The sequence below is a fragment of the Mauremys reevesii genome, linkage group 6 (genome assembly GCF_016161935.1).
Source record: "Mauremys reevesii isolate NIE-2019 linkage group 6, ASM1616193v1, whole genome shotgun sequence".
Taxonomy (NCBI): domain Eukaryota; kingdom Metazoa; phylum Chordata; order Testudines; family Geoemydidae; genus Mauremys; species Mauremys reevesii.
This window is the reverse complement of record NC_052628.1, coordinates 58,803,692-58,827,512: the sequence shown is the minus strand read 5'-3', so window position 1 is coordinate 58,827,512 and position 23,821 is coordinate 58,803,692. Positions and strand designations below refer to the sequence as shown.

At 41.1% G+C, this 23,821-nt stretch overlaps 1 protein-coding gene across 9 annotated transcripts in view; it reads right to left on the bottom strand.

The window, feature by feature from the left end:
- The window catches only part of LOC120408022, a 159,925-nt gene extending 136,226 nt beyond the window's left edge, over positions 1-23,699 (bottom strand). For 5 of the 9 annotated variants that reach the window (XR_005600371.1, XM_039544499.1, XM_039544494.1 and 2 more), the window contains exon 1: positions 23,546-23,699. The gene's annotated coding sequence lies outside the window, so the exon portion shown is untranslated. Of the gene's footprint in view, positions 1-2,356; positions 2,433-7,945; positions 8,101-9,706; positions 9,833-23,258 lie in introns of those variants that run through there. The other 4 variants (XM_039544497.1, XM_039544495.1, XM_039544496.1 and 1 more) reach the window with 4 other exon arrangements.
- Positions 23,700-23,821: the final 122 nt, after the last annotated feature.

Here is a 23,821-nt window from a genome sequence, read left to right as displayed (position 1 = left end):
AACACTCCCCAACCAAACCTGGAATTGAGCATTATTCCTGATGCTCATCATTCCTTTGCAGTCTAGCAAATCCCTGTAAAATCCACTGGCAAACTGTCTCTACACCCCCTCTAGTGGCAGGTCAACATAAAAGATTGCAGTCATTTACTGTTATCAGTTATAACATATGGAGATATACCTATCTCATAGAACTGGAAGGGACCTTGAAAGGTCATCAAGTCCAGCCCGCTGCCTTCACTAGCAGGACCAAGTACTGATTTTGCCCCAGATCCCTAAGTGGCCTCCTCAAGGATTAAACTCACCAACCTTGGGTTTAGCAAGCCACTGCTCAAACCACTGAACTATCCATCCCCCCGTGGGTCATTAGCTCCCACAGATGACCCATGTGAAGGAGTCAAGAAAGTGCTCAAAAGTTTAAAAAAGCCAGAATGAACATTGCCTGTGTAATCTTAAATCATCCTCCTTGTGCGTATGAATTATGATATAGTCTTTAGTTACATGACCACATACTATTTTTCTACACAACTATTTTTATTTAGTGCACAGATTGTGCTATGGGAACGGATAAGCGTAGCATAGGTAAAGAGACTATAGTCCGTAGGATCCCTGCTTCATTTGTTGCAGAAAGGTGTGTAATGAACAAATGAGGCAGGAAGTTGCAGGAAGAGAAAGGATGGTCTCACAGTTAAGGCAGCTGAATGCCATCCTGGAGAACTGGATTCTATCCCTGCCTCTGCCACAGAGTTTCTATGTAATGCTGGACAAGTCACAAACAAAAGTTTTCAAAGGTGGCCACTGTTTGTTCCTCATTTTCTGGGTACCCAACTTGAGACACCTACGGTGACGGTCTGATTTTCAGAAAAGATGAGCACTCACAACAGCAACTGACATCAATGGGAATCCTCCTCTGAACATATAAAGTGTTAAGTACTCTGGAAACTCAGGCCCTACACTTACATTGAGCCCCTACAATTAGCTAAAAGTTTTGACAATTTTGGTTTTCATCTCTATGCCCCAATTCCTCATGTGTAAAATGGGGATAATACTATTATATAATGATATACCCTCAGCAATGTTCTACAAATTAATTCTCATAAATAAAGTCTCCAGACTCTCGAGGCCTGACATGATCCAGAATTTATGAGCACAATGAAGAGTTGTGCTCAGCAAAATCAGAATATAATTAAATCACATTAGTGAGAATAAAAACAGCAAAATTCTATCTAAGCTGAAGACAAACAAAAATGTAAGCAATAAAGATCAGACGCTTGCAAGAATTCTACTAAGAAATGAGGGGGGCACAAAAAAAATAGCCAGTGACACTACCTGCACTCATGTGAAATCAATGGGATTACTCATGTGAGTAATGACCTGCAGTAAAGGACCCTAAAGGCATGTCTGTTTGTTTATTACAAGTTCTTAAGGGCAGGGACTGCATAGTCCTGCACCTGGGAGGGTGCTTCCCACCTCAGTAGACAGACATACATTAGCTCTGCTAGAGCTGTACATTAAAAACAGCAGCATGGACATTGCAGCACAGGCAGCAGCAAGGGCTAACCATCCCAGGACAAGCCCACCTGACCCCCTGGGTCCATCCTCAGGTGGGTAGCCTGTGTCACTGCCCCTGCCACAAGTGTCCACGCTGCTGTTTTTAGCATGCTAGCTCCAGCAGAGCTAGCTTGTGTTTGTCTATACAGGCTTGGAAGCACACTCCCAGCTGCAGGGTAGACATCCCTAAGTAACCAAGGCCCTGATGCTGCACTAAGCTCTGTACAGATGGGCTCCTCAATGCCATTTACTTCAAAAGAGCTTCATGAGATCACAGGTGTCCACCTAACCAGAGCTCCTGGCAGGATTGGGCCCCAAAATTATCGAAGCTCAGAAGTTCGGAAATACTTGTTTTGTTCTCTGATTAATTTTATTTTTGTAATTATTGCTCCCAATAGGAACAGTGAAATGTAATTAAAGTATCATCAAGGATTTTAGTGAGACAAAAACTACTAGCTTCCATAGGTAATATTTTTGGGAGAAAAAAATGTAAATTTGTACTGATGTAACTATAACTGATAGGAAAATAAGGCAAGATTGGCTAAAGACAGCTCAAACAAATAACATTTATACTTTATATTCTAATTTGTGATGATCTAACATTACCTTTTACTTATAGTATGTAACAAAGGGTAAATGAAAAAGGAAGGACACTAGTGAAGTTTTTTGAATGCACAATAAATCTACTGAAGTGAAAATGCTACCCTAAAAAAAGAGAATTCAAAGATCCAATTAAAAGATATACAATTCTTTAACAAAATCTTAAAGCCAACATCATAACTTCAGGAAATAAATTCAGCAGGCATACCGCAAAACTCCTTTTTGGATTGGTGTCCAGGAGACATCATCATCTTTTTCCTTAGCTAAGCTGGGGCGAGGGAGAGCTATAATGTTGCAAAAATTTGAAGTAATTAAAGACAGAATAGATTAAGATACTTTTAAATGTGCTATAATGTTGGAATTTTCACTAATTTACATGGGTAACAGTTACAGGGCAGGGACAGTCTTTTTGTTCTGTTTGTACAGCGCCTAGCACAATGGGATCCTGCTCTATGGCTGGGGCCCCTAGGAATTACAGTTATACAAGTGAATAAATTAATTAATTAATATGACGACTTTGCAGTGCAGTACTGGAAGGGAGTGTAAACCTGACTTGCCTCCTCTGACAGTTTATAGCATCTATTTAGCTGGCAGTTTCCAAGAAGCTTACACATAACCCAAGGGTCCTAATTAACATTTATTTTCTCACTAAATAAAATTCTAATGCCTAAGGCTGTTGTTCATCTTGAGCATATATGGTTCAATTCAACTCTCATTGAAGTCAGTGGAAAGATTCCCACAGTCTTCAATGGGAGTTGGATCTGGACCTCAGATACTACTGAATTTGCTCACAAAATTACAGTAGGAGTATCTAACTCTTTACTTGTGAAGTAGTCTACCTTCAACTTCAAAGACAAAATATTCCCAAACAAAAAACAAATTTTGCCTGTGAAGTTAAAGTTAAGAGTACATATCAGTAGTTTAAGGGTAAAAATCCTTACAACAACATTGTATAGTTAGCAAAAGACAAGCATTTAAAAAAAATCAGAATTAAGATTAAATTTACAAGAAACCAAAAGATTTCAAAGTATGGACATTCACTGTTAAGACACTAACTATTAACTGTTAAGCCAAGCACTCTAGACCCTGAAGAAATGCCAGCCTCCAATCTTTTATTCTTTATCCCTTTCATAGCTTCTTCAGAAGATGTCACTGATCCAAAAATAATACTTTTTCTAAGAGCTTTAAAGAATCCACTGTAGTTGTACATATTGCAGCCACAGCATCAGAAACAGAGCACTATATTTCTTTAATAAACTCATTTATCTGCATACAGCATACCACAAACATTTCTCCTACACTAACCAAGGATTAAACAAAAACCCACCCAAGTGAATCTTAAGCATATTAATCATTTACTGTAAAGATGAATCAGCACAAAGTTCCCAAATAATTCATAACATAGCAATTGCAAAAGCCAGAGAAGAAAGCCAAGCACTCTAGACCTTGAACAACCACCATCACACCACAAAGCTGCTCCAGGGGCCCAGCAGCCTCCCCGACACATGGCACACCTCCACCAGGTCCACCATTTTTCTGGAGGTGGCTTATAAAAGAACCCAGACCCCACATCCTTGAGGCATCTATAGCAGCAAGAGGAGCCAAGGGAGAGAGCTGTCAGAGGTTCCTGAGTCTGAAATCAGTTCAGTTCTTGGGACTCAGCTCTGTCTTGACTGGTATTATTTGTTTTCTATCTTCTACCCCTTGATATACACACACACACACACACACACACACACACACACACCTTCCTCTTCTGGGCATCATTCACATCTAACCACTGTGCATTTCACCATTCTCCCCTGCTGCCTCCACTCTCCTGCCTCACTTCCCACACTGTCTTCCTCTTTATTTTCCCCAAGAATATTACCATTTCCTTCTGTCTGACCTCAGAAATTCATACATCCTCAGCTCACACATCCACACCCAATCCTCTTTGGCACCACTACCAACAATGATGCCTTTTCAAACACAGAACACTCATATGTCAGAATGGCTTTTTGAGATTAAGGGATAACAAAAACTCCATGAGAGAGTGCAGTGTATCTCCCTTCTGAAATAAGCTGCCTCTGAACTGAAGACACAGTCACAGCTGCCTCCAACAGAAAGCAGATCCCTAAAACACTTAAATGTTCAGTACATAGAAAACAAACCCTTGACAGTTACATAGTTATGCACAGCACACCCCTCCCTGCAACTAGATTTGTTAAAAAATTGTGATCCCATAATATGTTTTCTGGTTTTTTTCATCTAGTCCCTTAAGCTAAATTTTTTATGTTTATTATTGTAACACCTCCAGGCCTAATTGTGCTAGGCCTTGTGTACACATATAGCAAGAGACAGTCCCTTCCCCTAAGAACTCATAATAAACAAACAGAGCAAGGGTGGGAAGGGAAACAGAAGGACAGGGGTGAAATGATATGCCCAAGGTGATAAAGAATAGAACTAGCACACTTATTTCTCCTGAAAAAATTAGGAATTTCTTAATAGTAAACTGAACTTCATTATCTGAAATTATCTCTATAGGTAACCTGCGTGTAGCAAACATATCCTGTAATTCTAGTATATTACTATTTCACTTCTGCGTATTTAAATAAACAAAAACTACAGTTAGGTATATTCTTTTCTTTTTTTTCTTTTTTGTTTTATTCCCTATATAAATCAGTGTAGTCTTTACAACTGCAAGTCCACCTCTTCCAGGGATGACACAGGATAGTTTTTGGCAAGGCTAAGGGGCTACTAGATAATTCACATTAAATTACCCTGTCTTTCTATATTCTGGTCTCAGTCTAGTCACAAAATACAACATCCAGTAACCCTGATAAAAACTTTAAGATTCTTCAAATTTTAAACTGGAATGTTATAATTAAAAAAGAAATACACACACAGTTCAAAAGGATAAAGTAGTAGTCTCTAAAAGTTCAATACTGTTGGTACCTTTTATAGAAAAAAGTACATCTCTTGATTATTTTAAGGTTTAGCTGTAAACAAAAAGCACACAAGGAAATTTATATCCTACATTTGGTCTCATTCTTTCTAATTCAAGAAACCAAATGGGTTTCAAGAAAGCATGAAAATTAGTCTCTTTGGCAGTAAACAAAGAACAGCTGGGTAAATGAAGGAATTGCATTCTAGAAAATCTCTCAGTGCAGTTTTTCCTCTTACTTATTCAGTCAGTTTACTGAAATTTGCTTTGCTTTTAACTACTGTATGTTGACTTTTAGTACATATCGCATTAGCAAGTTTGATTTCAATGTAGATTTAAAAACAAATTCTAACATGTTAGAGCGTTTCTTGGTTTAATTCTACAATGTCTTGTATATATTATGTTGGAATAAGATAATAACTAGTAAATCAGAAATATAATTGTCATTAATTTGTATTATTATATTGAAGTCTCTGAATAACTAATTAAGGTCTCAATCCTATAAAGCCTAACACGCATGCTTTATTTTAACTATTGTGACTAGTCCTGCTGAAGACAATAAAACTACTCACGCAGGCCATGTCTACACTACAAACTTCACTTGACACAAGTTCTGTTGTTGTACACGTGCTGACATTTGTATATTAGGCATATGCATACTTTTTTGCTTGCATTGGAGTCGCACAAGTGCCTGGATCATTCAAAAGTGATGTGCAGCCTGGGTAGGTATCCTAGTGTGCCATGGACCAGTGCAGTGCCTTTTGGGCCATTTTTGCAGTGTTTTGTGGGAAAGTAACAATTCACCTAGGCATTTCTGGAAAGCTAAAAGTCAAGTTCCCAGCATACAACATTCTCTATCCCATAATGCCTTCCGCATCCCATAATTTTCACACCGTTTTTTGAAAATCTCAAACCCACATGGCACTTTTTGGTCTCTGCCATCACTGACAGAAGCATGGAGATTGCAGAGCTCAGCATTATTCTCATGAATGGTGCAAATACAGGACACGATTCTCCTATATTTGCAGACCTTCAGGAAATACTGCAACAATTAGGAGAGCAATGATGAAGAAGTGAATATCTTCAAGGAGGATTTTTGGATGAACATAGCAAAAAAAAATTCTAGGTTGCTCAGGGTGTTCATGGAGCAGCTGCAAACAGTGGAATGCCGCTTCTGAGTCAAAGAAATGAGCATTCACTGGTAGGATTGCAGCGTAATAAAGGTTTGGGATGACAAGCAGTGGTTGCAGAACTTTCAGATGCAAAAGGCCACGTTCCTGGATCTGTGTACCAAGCTCGCCCCAACCCCCCAGTAGGGGGACACCAGAATGAGAGCTGCATTGACAGTGGAGAAGCAAATGGTCATTGTGTTCTGGAAGCTTCCAATATTGGATTGCTAGCAGTCGTGGGAAATCATTTTGGAGTTGAAAAATCCACAGTGGCAGCCATGAACTGTGGTGGGGCAATAGACGGCATGCATATCCCTATTTTAGCACCTTACTACTGAGTACAACAGAAAGGGATATTTACGTGCTAGTGGATCACCAGGGATGCTTCACTGACATCAATGTGGGTTGGTCAGGGAAGGTGCATGACGCTTGCCTCTTTAAGAACATAGGACTGTTCAGAAAGCTGTATGCAGGGACATTCTTTCCTGAGTAGTGGACAACCATTAGTGATGTGGAAATGACAATAATCATTCTAGGGGATCCAGCCTACCCCTTGTGCCCGTGGCTTAGGAAGCTGTATACTAGTCATCTGGATGGTGCCAAGAAAAGATTCAGCTACTGGCTCAGTAGGTGCAGAATGACTGTGGAACGTACTTTTGGTAGGCCAAAGGGTCGCTAGCAGTGTTTACTCACTAGATTAGATCTCAGTGAGAAAAGCATCCCCATGGTTATAGGTGAGTGTTGTGTACTGCATAATATCTGTGAGGAAAAGCTGCCACCAGGGGCAAGCTGGAGCAGCTGTCTGCAGAATCTGAACAGCCAGACACTAAAGCTATTCCAAGAGCCCACCATGGAGCTATGCATTTGAGGGATGCGTAAAGGTTCGTTTTAACAGTCCAGCTCAGCAGTATTCTGCTTTGAGACAATGTCTCTCTTGTGAAATTAAGATTATGTAATATTTGGTTTTTGCCTGTTGATATCTGTTCTGTAGTGCCTGCTGCATATTACAAATTGTGCTGGCCCTGGGCCTTTGCCTGCCACTCTAAATTGTGTGGAGCTTGCTGTACATTTATAAACAAGGCTTCGTATTGTCATGATGCTATGGATTCCACGGTGCTTGGTGTACATTTATAAATACTGTTCGATTTCCTGACTGCCGCTATGCACTCTGCAATATTTGTTGTGAACTAATAAAGATATTTTAATACTCTAAAAATAGAACTTTGAGTACAAAAATTCAGTGCACAAAAATCGAAGTGCAAACAACCACATACGTCATACAACCTTCTAACAACTTAACAGGGTGACACTAAAAATTCCTGTTGAAAAGGAAGTAAATGTTTATGTCCATTTGTGAAAACAAAATGGTAGTTCAATGTAGTCTATTGTGGCTACACATACACCAATCTGAGGCTTTCACAGGCAATGTATGCAAAGCTGTGGTTTTCCTTGTTGTCCGCCAGCATGGAGTTGTAGGGGTAAGAATGCCATTTGGTATGTTGTGGGGTGTAAGAAGCAGCAACCATCAAGCTCTCCAGAGTAAGTCTGGGTTTCTTGGACCAGTATAACAACAAGGGTCTGCAACATTTGGATTTGCTGTCTGAGAAAACTCATAATGCATTTCACACTATTTGTCCTGCTGGGACTCACAGGCCTGTTGCCTCGCCTCTCTGTTTTTCTCCATACTCTCAATCAGACTGACCATTCAAGCCCTTCGTTCACGGTTCAATGCAGCACTGGCTCACAGGATCTTGCAGAACACGTGTTCCCTAGTCTTCTTCCTTCTCTTCCTCCTCATAGTCAGGCATTCTGTGGCCATGGAAGGGATACCTTCCAAAGCCACCACGCCAGAAGCTGCTGATAAAAAACAGATGCATGCACCATTAAATTTATAGTCACAATGGAAAGGGAAAGATGGATTTCAAGATTCCCTTCCCTTATTCCAATGAATATTTGTAATAAGATACTTTTTATTCATACTTTAGCTTTGGAGGGGCTAGTTGCAGCACTGCTCTCCAGTCCCAACGTGAGTATGGCCTGTTGAGGAGGTTCACAAAGACACAGAGAATACAGCAGTCCTGATGTTCCAAAGCCACCTAGGCTCATATACTACCCAGTTTGTTACAATGGTGCCAGACAAACTCATCTCAGAATGGCATGGGAAAGTATCCTATCATAAAAGAAGAAATAAAGTGTCAGTATATAGGCTTGTTTGTCAGCTTGAGATAGAATTTTGTGTTTGACTTTTTGGATATTCCTATTTTATACTAATGTGTGAAGAACAATGAACAAAGACACTGTGTGTTGTATTTCCCATAACCAGATGGGGGTTTTAGTACAATGAGAAAAGATAAGGGATAGAGCTAAAGTATTACAAGGCATGGTGGGAGTGTAATATATGAGCACACTAAGATTGCCTCAATCCCTATCTCAAGGCAAGGTCAAGCAACCAGTCAGGAGGGGCCAGGGGAAATTGAGGGGGAAGGTATAAAATACTAAAAGGCCAAAGAAATGCCTGTCCCTGGCTGTAGCACAACTTCACTCTTCACCCCTCCCATGGGATACAAAAAAAAAAAAAAAAAGAGGTGGGATGAAGATCCTAGACTCACAGCCCTCCAAAACAGAACATGACCATAAACTGTAAGGGGTGGGACTCTGGGCATGCATTGCAGGTATATATGGGTCTGCTAAGAAGAAGGAGATGGGAAATAGAAATGGGGAGGGAGGAATAGGGAAAGGGGACACGGGCAAAACTCTGTGGTGTCAGAGCTGGGAAGGGGGCCACAGGGTAAACACTCTACGGCATCAGAGCTGGGAACAGAACACTGGGAAAACAGACTCTGCTGGCGTGCAGAGCGTTGGATATGTTTGCTTGGAACTAACCCCAATAAACATCGAACCATCTGCATTTTGAACTTCTACTCTTCAGCTTTCTGTCTGCATGACAAGAACCAGGGGAGAGGGTGATGGGAAAGCCCTCTAACATAAGGCCATCATCCCAGAGAGGGATAGATTGCACAGTATCCCTATGAGAGTTTCATTGAGATCTCTCAGGAGGATATAAGAGACATCCCTAGCCACATAAACAACGTGCTCTGAAAAGCCCTCCCACGACTTGGCCCAACAAGGGAATGAAAAGCAAAATATGACTATCTGTTTGTACTTTGGTAGGAGTACAATAAGAGACCTAATTGATTTGGATCATGTAATCGGACTGTCATAGTAATAATTCAAGAATTTGTTTTTAATTGACTTCCTTTTTATTTTCTCACAATATACCAGTAAAGCAAATAGAAGTTGCTACCTCTGTCTTGTAAAATTGGGGATAGGCCAGGCACCATCTTTAAATGGGGGAGTGGAAGGGAGAAGAGGAAAGAAAAGCAAATAAAACATTTAAAGAGAAATGCATGTATGCACTTACCTGAGCTCCCTTCCTCTTCATCTGCGGGCTCATTGCACTCACCTGGCATGACTCACTAGACTCCTGCTGAGCTTCAAATGGGTCCTGGCTCGCGGCATGGTTGAAGTCCCCCGTCCAGTCTTCCCCATCTTCTTCCTTGCTGTTCATGGCAGACATCCCCGTCTCAGGCTCCTCCCAGGTAGCCAAAGTGGTCTGTGGGGTGCTAGTGGGACCACCACCAAGTATGGCATGTAGTTAATTGCAAAAGTGGCAGATCTACAGGGCAACACCAGGATTTCTTCTTGCCCTCCTTGGCCTTGTGGTATCCCTGTTGAAGTTCCTTCACTTTTACACATGGATGCTGATCCCTGTCATGCCCCTTTGTCAGCATCCCCCATACAATCTATTCGTAGATGTCCACATTTCTACAGCTGTTCCATAGCTTGCACAGCCTCTTCTCCCCACAAGCCAAGGAGATCCAATACTTCTTTCCTGCTCCAGAGAGGGTCATGTCTGGTACTTCTCTCTCAGTGTGAAACCAGCACAGTTCGTCGGGCAGTGAGATGCACACAAAAAAAAGGTAACCTGCTAGGTGAGCTCACCAAGATAGGCAATCAGGAGAGGGCATTTCAAAAACATGCAGGGTTTTTAACAGGGGGAAAGGCAGGCAGTAGAGTTTAAATTGTGAGCATTGCAGTCACTGATGTGAGGAATGGGGCATTGTGAGATAGTGACTGGATGATTGCTAGGGTCAACACCTAGGTCAACCTGCTAGGTCCTGCAGAGTCTATCTCCACCTTGCATTTACCGAAGTAGATCGACCATGGTTCTATGCTGTTTTAGGAGCTAGTTTTACTGCATCACTGTAATGCAATACTTACATCAACTGAAGACAAATTTGAATGTAGACACATGCATCAATAGGTCGACGCAAGGCAACTTACACTGATGTAACTTTATGGTGCAGACCAGGCCTCAGCGTGTATTAGGTTAAGCATGTGCTTAAGTCTTTGCAGGATCTGGGCCTTATTTAGGCAAACAAATCACTGCTTGAATAAGGCACATATACATTACCAAACAGCACTATTAGCCGACACTTTTTATACATCAAATAGATAAAAATATTTTGGGTCTGCTGTAAACATAAGAAAACGAGCTTGATGTGTACACAGTGGCAAAATGAGGACAGACACATGCATGGACTTAAGCGGTAGGCCACAACTTTTATTAAACTTTAACACAGGGGAGGGCTGCTACCTGCCCATCACCCATACTTTCCTTACCATATAACCTGTAACTGGCACCCATACACATAATGCAGCATAGGCTCTCCTCTCTGAGTCCTAGCAACCTCTCCCTTGCGAGGGAGACAGAGAGGGCAGCAGGGTGGGGAACCCGGCCCGTGAGGGCCACAAGATCTGACCTCAGCCCACAGAAGACACAAAGTCTTACCCTAATACTTGAGCCCAAGGCCCAACACCAAAATCCCAGGTCTTTTACCTCTGGGAACTGTTCATTTTATTCTCTTAAGTGCACTGGAAACTGGCCACAAGTTGCTACAAATAAAGAATTCTATCCTAGTACCTCAGTTAGGTACTAAGCATGTTCCTACTTAACCTACTGTGGCTTGCAAGTGCTGCAAGGAAGGCAAAAAACTCCCTGGGCCTCTACCAATTGTCCCACGGGAGAAAAAAAATTCCTGCCTGATCCCCTAAACAAGTGATCAGCTAGACCCACAGCATCTGTCAGGCAGGGCTCCCATTCCCATGGGTAGGATAGACTGCTGGAATGCAGCTGACAGAGGCTCTACCTGGCCCTTGTGCTAGGTTAAATCCTGGTAGCTAGCCAATAAGCACCCCTCTCTCCCAGATGGCCAATGGTTGCCAGAGACTCTCACGGAGAGGAGCTACCTACTGTCCTCTGGTGAATGTCTCCCTCCCTTGCTACTGGGACTATGCCCCTTTCACCACTGGCCCCATCAAGCTCTCCCACCCATTGATGTGATTGGGTGTTATTTTTCTTTTGAAAGGGGAAAAAAAGATTAAAGACCATCTTTATTTTTAAAATAAATATTACTTTTGATTAAATTCACTCTTCTTCCAGCCAAACCTTACATTTTCACTCAGTCCTGGTGATGTTCATTTAATTCAACCAGCATCCTCACATGCAAGCTTTTTGACATTACTACCCATCTACCTGATAGCTACCGTATACAATCACTGTTTCCCAAAAGCTTCATTTTTTAACCCCTTGAGAAATAAGCACTATTTGATTTGGCTATCCAGAAAAAATATGCACAACTATAAACAAAACGGGTTCATTTTTGTGTTTCCAAAATTCTTTTCATGTAATCTGAAGGAGTTTGTGCACTGACTTTACTTCTGGTTGTGTTTCTATTTTTAGTGGCAGTTTGTGTTTAACACTCCAAACTTAAATTATTTTGCATGCACCATTTTAATGTTATGTTAAAGGAATATTATGTGTGTCAATAACTGAGAATGCATAAAGGTAACCTGAGAAAAACAAGATGCACCCAAATCTCAAAGGACTAGTTATAAAAAGTGTTGGGGAAGCGATGGAATCAAAATAATGTTTGCAATTCATTCAATTTATTTACCAAGAGTGTTAAATTCTGACATATTTAAACTCTATGTGTTACTCTGCATTAGGACAATAATACATATTTTTTCTATCCTGTTCTTTCTGTAGTGGATAAGGCTAGGGTTTGTAGATACTGCAAGAGCAGTGAAAGAATGTAAATGAAGTATATTTATATACTGTCTTCTGCATATACAAAGACTAGGTGAAGAATACTATACCTAAGGGAAACTGCAGGGGAGGAATTAGGAAACTGAAACACATCCTAATTAAGGATCACAAACAATCAAGGTGCATGCAGATGAGAATTGGCATGGGATCGTGCAGAAGAACTGTGGCAACTGGGAGAGTTGTTTCACTTGTTACATAAAAGCTATTCCGATCTCACCTAGACTTTCCTTCCCTTGCTTAAGCAGTTGAAATTCAGGCCCAACTACACATGTATTGGCTTCTGTGTAGCATATCCCATTTCAACTGTGTATCAGAACTCTCAACAGAGGGAGTTTGACACACGCAGAGCATACAAGATGCCAAATATATGACAGAGAGATCAACAAATGAAAAGGAAGCACTATGATGGGTCTCAGGATAGATACAGTTAGGCCCTAATTTGAGGTATAAAGAGTGAATGATTGATCACAAAACCTTATGACTCCTAAATTTGACCACAAGCTGACCAAATCACTTTCTCTATACAGAAGTACGAAAAAAGAAAGTCGGGTCACTCAGGAAACTGGGAATGGAATATGCAGCATTTCAACTTTATGTCCACAATTTGTACCAAGCCCATGTTGGAAGCGACCAAACTCTGTAACCATTTAGTGACTATTCAGTACTCTATATGAAATGAACTGGTGGTTTCAATCTAGGTCCCAGCAGATATGAATCTACATCTCAAAATATACCGTTATAATTAGCACTTGTGCTATAAGTCACACCACAGAGGCTATAGATTGAACAGGCCCTGAGACTCAACTACCCCTGTGATGGTGTGCTCCCCCACCAGTAGGATGGCACCTCCTCCTAGTCACCCAGGGGAATAGCTCACCAAGTCAATGCTGCTTTCCGCAGTTACATGCCGTCCTCTGCCTCTCTCTCTCTGGGTCTGCAGCCCTTCCAGACAGGTCATTTGTCTTTCAGCCTTCCCATTCACTGCCTTAGCCAGCCAGCCCAAATGCTGACTGCAGATTTTCCCCAGCAGCCCCCATCTGCTGCCAATTTCCTGCCTTTCTAGGCCCAGCACAGCTCATTCCTCTTCAGCTGGGCTTCCTCATTCAATCAGAGGATTGCTTAGCCACCTGATTCCCTTCAGCTGTGGCCTGTTGCATTAATTAGCCCCCTTCTCAGTCTGCCTTAACCCTCTCAGTGCATGTGGGGTGAACACCCTATCACAGCCTTACATCCTTAAAGCTGGTCAAGACTGTGTCACATTGATGAGGCAGAGTAGCGAAACTTTGCTGCCCTTGCTATACCTGTTCTGTGAATAAATGTAGTACTTCAGTCTTCAAGTCCCCCTAACCAACAAAAGCACTAAAACACTTCATGAGCACTAAACTTCACACCACAATCCATTATGAGTATTAAACTAATAATGTGCTTTGTGAGCACTAACATTTATAACACAAATTATGAAGAATAGTAGCCTAAACCAGTATTATGGGAAAGATTAAACTATGTTAAACTTTTACCTCACCTAATTAGAACTGAAAAGTTCCAGTATTAGTTACACCAGACCCCTTTAAACCACTTTCAAGAGGATATTTTCAGCCATATCATCAAGGGAATTGACCCCAGGTAGACCTCATATGTACTGGATGAACTATCACTCTGTTGCAAAAAGAGTTGGTTTACCACCAACTAAGGTTCATGAGGTGACTCAACACCATCATGGCCAATGCCAACTACTGACTTGCGGATCTAAGGAGCAATATGCAAATGAAGTTTGAGGATCACTACGGGCTCGTTAAACCAACTTTTAGTTAAGACATTTTTCCACTATTAGTTGAATACAGATGTCAATGTAACTAAATTGAGAATTTTAACAGTACCAGATCTAATCCCGGGAGATCTGTTACTGGCTTTCATTTGAAAAGGGACACCTGCAGTAATAAAATTGTGACCATTCATATGTATTCTGAGAACAGTGGTTTTCTAACACTACTATGAAAGAGCCTAGTATATGAACCACTCTGTTCAAGCCTTGCTTTCAACAAGAGCTTTTGGGTGTTTATAAATCTACCCTCAGAAAGGAATGTACAGCATTTGTAAATCTGGCAGGGATACTGCCATTCATTAGGAAAGATTTACTAACACCCACTTTCTCTATGCTAATCTTGTTAATATATGGATCAAAGCTACAATATTTAGAAATATCAAAATGCACATTCTTGTTTTTCATGAAGTTAACATCAGCATAAGTTTGTTGACAAACCAATAATCACTTTTTATAGTTTACATTAGTTTTGTTGTATCAATGCAGACTCTTAAAAACATTTTTACACCAGATAAACTTGTGACTGTTGAGCTCATAATGAATTTTTAGGAAAGACTCCTTATTGACTGTTTCTGCTGGAAGTTTAACAATTCATTTTATTTGAATTAACTATCAAGTTATCTTCCTGTAAGCAATGAATGTTTTCATGTGGTGTTATATTAAGAGTATTTAGCAGGGCTTGATTAATTCAGAAGCCAAGGTACAGCAACATAGCTTACACCAGAAAAAATGTTTTAAACAGGCAGGCGCTTAAATGTCCTACAGTCTGGAGAAAACTGTAAAAGCTAACATTCCTTGTCCAAAGCCAAGAACATGAAGCTCAGTACAGTCTTTATATGGAAACATTCCAAATGTCAGTATTTACTAAACTAGAAAGGTATAGTGGGTTAATGGTCTCATTTTTCTTGCTGGAGACAGCAAGATTCAGAAACCAACTCACAGTTCAGGTATTCTCAGTGTTCTAAGATACATCAGAAAGCCACCACATTCATTGGGGCAGTTGACAAACTGCTCAAGAGAGGCCAAGAAATGAATCAGGAAGAGGTGCAGTAACTCATTATGCCATGAAAATGTCCATAAATGAACAACAAAACAGCAGTGAAGAATTTAGCTTTAAAATTCACACCACATTGGGCATGAATTAGCATAAGTCATAATCCAATGTGTGTTTTACTACTGAAATACACTGATCTGATAATAGATTAACCCCACTTTCCTTCCCTTTTAACATATTTTTCACTTCATAAACATATTAATACACCAGAGGCAAAAGTGGCTAATGAAGTCCATGCTATAAATTGTGTTTAATACAGCCATGGCTTAGAAAGCTCATTAGAAAGAATAAAGTAAACCACAGAATAGGTTATTTTTCAACTTTTTCCTTTATACTCTTTATATAGTTTAAACACAGCATACACCATTTGTTGGAATTCAGTTTGTGAAAACAGGAACATCACAAATGATTACTGTACATAAATTACATTAAGAATGAAGATCCAAGTTAACAGCCAACCATCAAAACAAGTACAGACAACATGTAAGGCAAACAAAAGTACATTAACCTCTTCAGAAATATGAATCCTGTTTTTAAACAAAGACACTGGATGTATTCAATCAAGTAATAATTTCATAACTTGTCATTCCAATAAAAATAATACAACTAAAAAAGAAAAAGACAACATTAAAAAGTTTGATCACCCAAATTTCTGATCCAGATAATCTGCACATGGAGAATATATATTTATATTTTAAGAGGCAAAAGTTTAAGATAATGGAAAAATATTCTCCATGTCACCTAAATAACTTCAGAAGGAAACTGGGATGAAAAAAGAAGTGTCATTAGGCAGTTACACAAATTCAGTAGCAGAAAGTGAACATTTCATCATATAAATATACATTCAAGACACACACCTACCAACTACTTTTTCTGGTATCATTTTAGAAAGTATTTGAGGAGATGCCAACGCTTTTCCATTATTATGAAATGACACATTATAACTAGGAAGCAAAACAAATGTATTTGTTAAACTTCCACTGGTGCAAATAAAATAATTTACATACAGAACAATTACAAACAAAAGAGAATAAAATAGAACATTATTGCCTCTCAATTCATAAACATCAAGTGTAAATGACCAACAATACACAGGGCTTGAAAAAGGGCCCCGGTAGAATCAGAGATTTTTAAGTTCATAAAGGTCCATTATGATGATTACATGTAACTGGACTTCCAGCCACTGGATTTTATTATGCATTTGTCCGTCAGATTAAAAAGTCTTCTTGTAGCAGGTATCTTCTCCACATGTAGTCACCTATTATTAACCTTTTCTGTGACAAAATTAAATTGAGCTCCTTTAGTCTCTCACACCAAGGTATATTTTCCAGTTTTCAAATCATTCTTGGAGCTCTTCTCTGAATCCTATCCATTTTTTCAACATCCTTTTAGAAGTGACACAACAGAAATGGACATAATATTGATCTACTTGTCTCACCAAAGCCACATGCAAAGGTAATGTCACGTCTCTCCTTTGGTTTGATATTGCCTCTTAATACCTCCAAGTATTGCATTATCCCTTTTTGCCACAGTTCATGTTTAGCTGGTGATCTTAAATGACTCTTACGTCCTTTTCAAAGACACGGCTTTCCAAAATACAGTCCCCCAATCCCGAAAGCATGCCCAACATTATTTGCTGCTAGATGACTGACCTTTCATTTTGTTGTACAGGTTGAACCTCTCAAATCCGGCACTCCCTGGTCTGGCAACATCCGTGGTCCAGCATAGGCACCGACTCTATGGGTGCTCCCTCCTTTGCTCCCCTCCTGCTGTGCCTCTCATGCGCCGGCGGCCCCGCGCTTACCAACTCCTCCTCCTCCCTCCCAGCCCTTCCGGAGCACTGTGAACAGCTGATTCGCAGTGTTCAAGCTCTGGGAGGGAGGGGGAAGACCTGGGGCCAGCGGCTGGGACCCTGGCGAGTGGACGGTGGCAGGGACCTAGGGCTGGCAGTGGGCCCCTGGGCGGAGGGCCATGCTGGGTGCAAAGCCTGGGTATGCTGCAGCATCCCCTGCACTCCTACTTCCCATGCCTATGGAGACCTGCTGGCACTCTGCATTGACCTCCCGTGGTTCAACAAATTCTCTGGTTCGGCACTGGTCAGGTCCCAAGAGTGTCGGACTAGAGAAGTTCAATCTGTATTATATCTAGAGTTGGTTGAAAGTATTCAAATTTCAAAATTTTCCAATGAAAAAATGGGACTTTTTTTAATAAAAATGTCTGCTGAAAAATTCATCTCATATTTCAGCCAGCTCTAATTAATATACATGCTGTTTAATTATGTCCATCTGTAACATACCCAGGGTACAATTTAGACTATTAAGTAGCTGTGCCACCCCTGTTCTTACCTGCGATGCTTTGCTGCTGTGGTCTCCAGTCAGGATTGCTCCCAAATAGCCTCCAGCATGTAAGTTACTCCTATGTTACATCTATGCCTGTGTGCACTGGCACCATGCTAGTCACCTCCAGGCTTTTACCAGCTGAATCATACTGCAGGGTGACCCCAACACATGCCCATTCCCAGATTTTTCCCAGAAATTTACGTCTGATACTTCCCATCTCTCTTCTGTTCTGAACAATACAAGCTTATATAAAGTCCATCATTTCATTAATAGAAATTATATGCACAAACCTGGTTACCCCAGATGGAGTTTCCCAAACACACGAATTCAAACACTGGGTTAGATAAAACAATAAAACAAATGAATTAACTACAAAGAGATATATTTTACGTGAATACAAGTAATGAGGCAAAATGTTACAAGAATAATAAAGATAAAATGCAACTGGTGCCTAACTTAAACTATGTTAAATTCAAAACAAAGTTTTTCTCGCCAAATGTACTCAACAATCTTACTGGCCAAACTCCTTAGGCCAAGATCCCTTCTTCTATGTAATGACTGCTTCCTTTGTTCCTTCTCATGCAGTGAATTGGCAGAGAGAGGAGGAGGGGTACTTTGGGGTGTCTGCCCCTTCTTTTTTAAAGCCCTGTCCACCTTTTGAGAAGCATTTCCAGCTGGGAGCATAGTGACAGGCAGACTGTGTGGATGGGAACCCCAGGCTGTTTCTTTGCTAAGATTTAGATTTTCTGCTTATGCCAATTTCCTGCCAACAAATAGTCACTTAGCAAGTAATGGCCCACTGACCTTGTTTACATCTGGCTGAGGCATCGGCTGCCCTTTGTCTCTGAGGAACTGGTTTGTTCGCTACCCAGACTTGGAACATGTTTTAATAACACCATACAGTGGAATCTTATAACTTTACATACAATGTTGCCACACAGATTTTACAGTTTTTAAATGATATTTCACAGGGCATACTTTGTATAAAGATTATTACAATAGTGTGCAAGGGGGGAAATACAGAGGTACAGTCTGTCACACCATTGTACAAAGTGAGCCAGATTGCTCTCTAACAATGACCTGTCCTCGATATTATTTGCCACCGCATTTCTCTTTGTGCCATCTACAAACTTTATTGGAAGTGACTTTACATTTTTCTTCCAGATCATCACTAAAAATGTTGACTGTCATAAAGCCACTGATGCAGATTTTGGAACCACTTAATGACTTGTCTAGTATTTTAATTTATATTAGTGTTTACAAATTATAGCTAAACCTCCCACTAACACACAAAACACATTTTTGGAAAGTACCATCTACAATTGGTAGATGCTAAATGTGTAATGTTCTTTCTCATTCCACATGCTGCCTAAGTGCACAAGGTAACAAACAAGTTACTCAAAATTTCCTTTCTTCTCCTTCACCAGGTATATATTCAGTGTAATGTGCTCTCCAGGTTTCTTCTCAAACATAATAATTCTACACACTAATGTGAATCTAAACAACTTAATGGGTTGAAGCCTTCCATTTCAATTGGCTCACATTTTCATATAAACTTCCTGGTTCCTTATTCATATTTTAAGTCAGCCTATGATCAGGCAGACGTTTGACTCCTTTGTATATTTGCTCTTCCAATACCTCCCATGTGTAAGGGGAAAACTTTGCTTTCCTGTATAATCATATGCTTATATCAACACCTTACAGAGGTAACTATTACTAGATCAATTTCACTGACCAATATTAAACCAACATTTGGAAGAGCCGTCTCTCTATATTGCAAGGTACAGACAGATCATTTTCCCGTAAATATTGCCAGAATTGTATTGCCAGAAAACCTAATTTTTCCAGGTGGGCTGCACATCTAAACTGTACTGTTTTAGTAAAGCTCATTAAAGACTGAATTTCACATGTGGCATTAAAACTAAAGTGTATAACCTTTAATCTGATAAAGTCTGATGGGATCATATTTGTGCCAAGTAGCAGTTGCCTTGGGCCTCTCTTTCTAGTCTCACACTAATCTCTCTGGATTCCTGCCCCAGCTTCTGAACTTTATAAGTGTTTTAACCTTCTAGCTCACAGCAGCTTCTTTGGAACAAACTGAGCATAGGTCTTCCTTTTGTGCAGCTGCTTTGCAATATAAAGGAAGCTCAGGATTCCTAACTGCCAAAGAAATGTGCTTTAGCCCACGCAATCTCCTCAGTTAGAGTTTAGGTGCTTGTAAAGCAAAGACCCAGTTCAGCATAACAGGAAAAACATTTTAAAGAAGCTTTGAGGAGCGAAAGATCAACCCAAGAAGAATAAGATTATCTGCAGTGGAGTGGGCAAGAGAAACTAATTCAGACATTTTCCAGGAGATCTGCTACTCCAAGAACTGCTGCCACTACCTAGAAAATAGTTATGCTGTTCATGGTTGTTATTTGTGTGAAAGCAGCACTTAGTATTGGGGTGTGGAATATTCTCCAGGGAATAGGCATCCCTAAAGGCAGCATCAAAAAACAATTGCTCAACATCGACAGCAACACACCAAGAAATGGGAAGCAGATCCCGAAATAAAAGTATACATCTTTGTAGTTATTTAATGTTTTTTGTTTCTAGTGACAAATATTACTGTTTGCACTATTTTTGTGCTTCTAATTTAATTTCTTAAAATGTGCAGACAATGGGCTTGATTCAACAATATATCCATTCCAAAATTTCTTTTATGAGATGTTTTACATCTCTTTTACAAATATTTCTCAGTAAAACAAACAATCTTTATAAATAGTTCTTTATTTTTTGGGTGAAGTGGGGTTGGGAGGTTATTTTTTTGGTACAAACTTAGTTTTGAACAAAATTGCTTCATTGTTAACTTGACTGTGAGTTTTCATGGTTATTCTCTGTAGATTAGCCGTGGCCTGTGCAAGGGAATGCCTCTGTGGCTTTCTGTGCTGTGTCACTGCACTCTGCATGCTTAGAAAAATCTTCTGGCACACTTCAAATTGCAGAAGCGTATTTCAAACACCCAAAAAGAGAAGGCACCAAGTGAACTACAATCAACTCAACAGTATTTCATTTAGAATATTTCAGGGAATAAAAAGTAGCAGAATTAAAATTGGCTTGCTATATAGCACTGCACAGCTCAGCTCAAGCAGTTGACCATTTAAGAGAGCTAATCACATCACTGAATCCTAACTCTAAGGTATTATAGACATACCAAATGTACAGCACTCATTAATGTTTTGAGTCTTGAGCCGCACAAGGAACTACTAGCAGATATTGGTGACAGCTTCTTTTCATTTCTAATTGATGAGAACACTGGTATACTTACAAAGACTCTTTCTGTTGTGATTAGATACTCTAGTTTTTCAAAAAGAAAGATGATGTCAATTTTCTTCAGCGTTATTTCAGTAATTGTCACTGATGTGGGCACATTAATACATTATTTGCATAAAGTTTTAAAAGAAGATGACCTGGACTTGAAAAAGTACATTGGCATTGGTGTAGATAGAAGGTGCCAACGTTATGGCTGGATGCAACCATTCAGTATACAAGATACTGAAAGAAAAGGTGCCATACACAGAGGGCAGGACAAGAAGTAATAGATTCAAATGACAACATAGCAGATTTAGATTAAATCTCAGGAAAAGCTTCCTAACTGTAAGAACAGTAGGACTGCCTACGGAGGTTATGGAAGCTCCTTCACTGGAGGTTTTCAAAAGGAGGCTGGAATAGCCATCTGTCTTAGATTGTTTAGACACAATAAATCCTGCATCTTGACAGGGGATTAGACTAGATGACCCTTGTGGTCCCTCCTAACCCTGTGGTTCTATGATCTCATCCTGGTAAAGTTCTTTAGCCATTTTCTAAACCTAGTTGGAAACAAATCAAATGAAGTATTACCAACAGATCTGGATTTCCTTGTGCATAATATCCAGTTCTCACATAGTTCAAAGAGAAAATTTTTGTACAGGGAATTGTACAAGACTACAGAAGGTCCTGAACCAAGAACGATGATTCAACTAGCAGCAACTAGGTGGCTCAGTCAAGGAGAATGCATTTCCACTATTTGGAAGAAGTGGGATGCTCTTAACTTACACTTTCAATTGTAAAAGAACTCAGAATGGTGTTACACAGCAAGTCTCCTTAGTAACATGTTGGCTGACACAACAAACTTTATACAATCATCTTGAAATCAACCCTTTGGGTAGGTCCATACTTACTGTGTGGGTCGACGCGGTGAGTTCGACTTCTCGGAGTTCGAACTATCGCGTCTAATCAAGACGCGATAGTTCGAACTCCCCACGCGCTCCGGTCGACTCCAGAACTCTACCACCGCGAACGGCGGTGGCGGAGTCAACCTTGGAGCCGCGGAGTTCGACCCCGCCGCGTCTGGACGGGTAAGTCAGTCGAACTAAGGTAGTTCGACTTCAGCTACGCTATTCGCGTAGCTGAAGTCGCGTACCTTAGTTCAACGCGCCCCCGTAGTGTAGACCAGACCTTTGTGTCCTTAACAAAATCAACACTGTTCCAGTTGGAGCCAGGCAGTCCCTACAAGGTATTTCATGATCTAATATGTACTGTCAGTCAGGGTTCAAAATGATAGTTAATCCAAGTCAACTAAAGAAAATTCCCTCCTCAGAATTGGCCATTTTAACTCTGAAGCATACATCATGCCCACTTCTGCCATATAACCGGGTTATGATTTCAATTGCTACGCTTATATTCTGAAAGACAAAGCAGCTGTTCAGACAGTAAAGGAGAAGTGCAAGGCTATGCTGGTGCAGATGGCTCACAACCCAAGGGGTTCATAACTCTGAGGTTCTACTCTATTGGACAAACTGGACACGCTGCACCCAAAAGAGGCACTGTCTACAAGTTTAAAGCCCAATCACTGGCCTTGCACAGCAGTGCCATATCATGTCATGTCAAGAAATACTGCACTGAGAAGGAATGGGGCAACTCTGCAAACAAAAGGTGGAATAATACAAGTGACTAATCATCTTTCTACTTTCAAGTGTTTGATGGTATGGACGCTGCAGAAGACAGGTGATTTGATTATGTTGCACAGCTTGCCCTGACCAGGTTGACTCTACTTATTTCAAATGGCACTGCGAAAAGAACTTTCAGTACTGCAACTAGCATGAAAACAAAACAGACGTTAGAAAGCCTGTTGTGTGTGAAATATGGCTTGCAGTGGAGGGGGAAGCACTGTAGGAACTTTCAACTAAAACAGCAATTATTGCAGAAATTCACCTGCAAGATTTGTAACAGTCCTACGGAGCAGGACTGCCTGGATGCTCCTCTGTTGGCTGACTAGATGGGCAACTGGCTCATTTAATCAATTCAAATGGTATCTCGACCCAAGGCACACTAATAACTTTTATAAAGTATAAGTAAAGTTTAAGTTAAAAGCACATTTGTTGTTTTTATGGAGGCAAGTCACACGCATGCCCACGCAGGGAAAGCTGCTGCAAACGGGGAGTTTGTTGGCATCACTAGCTCAGCAATCTTGACCTGAGAGGTAGTTTCTGGCAACCCCGGCACGGGCCAGGCGCGGCGCAGACGGACGCTGCTCCAGGGCAACCACGTATCTGACATGCGCTCGGATAACACGGAGACCAGGGTCGGCACGGGCCGCGGAGCGACACCCACAGTTCGGCGCGGCGGCCCCACTACCCGTTACCCGGCCCGGGAGACGCTGGCGCCCCGGGGACAGGGCTGGACGGATCCGCTCCGCACCCAGTTCCTCGCCCGTCGGCTCGCCTGGGAGCCCCGTCGCGCATGCGCACGTGGAAATGTAGCGTCCTGCCCTCACGCTCCACCCCACGCGCGATAGCCCACTGGGCACCCGCCCGGCCCTCGAAACCAGCGCTCAGACGCAGTAGCCGCACGCTACCCTGGTGGCGCAGGCGCAGTTGCATTGCCACTTTGTAAGTTACCCTTGGGGGCGGCCCCTGGAGCTCACCGCCCGCGCAGTGACAGAGCCTCTGCTTCGGGAAACGAGTTGCTGCTCTGTGTCTCGCAGAAGGACGCTTCTCCTAGGCAGCCGATCCTGGCAGATACATATACGGCTCATGGTAAATCAACCCAGAGCGAAAGGGCAGTCAGTTAATTCAGCCTGGCCCCATGAAAGCAACCCTAGAGAACGGATATTCTACGACGGATCTGTCGCGAGGCTACGCGGACATATATCCGATCAGGAATATCAATGTTTA